A 212-nucleotide genomic window follows, 5' to 3' on the forward strand; every position below is an offset into this window, starting at 1 on the left:
AAAAAAAAAAGAACTGAGATTCGGCCATTGCCTTGCTGGACTCTGGTGTGGCCATGTGCTCTTTGAGCTATGGCTGTAACCGTGCTTCCTGGCTTTGGCCCCCTCCCCACTTTGGGGAGGTGAATTTTCTCTCTCTAATTTACTTTTTTTTTTTTTTTTTTTGAGTTGGAGTCTCACTCTGTCGCCCTGAGGTGGAGTGCAGTGGCCGCTCC

Source organism: Carlito syrichta, unplaced genomic scaffold (assembly GCF_000164805.1).
Source record: "Carlito syrichta isolate Samal-C Ts95f unplaced genomic scaffold, Tarsius_syrichta-2.0.1 Scaffold309644, whole genome shotgun sequence".
Classification (NCBI taxonomy): domain Eukaryota; kingdom Metazoa; phylum Chordata; class Mammalia; order Primates; family Tarsiidae; genus Carlito; species Carlito syrichta.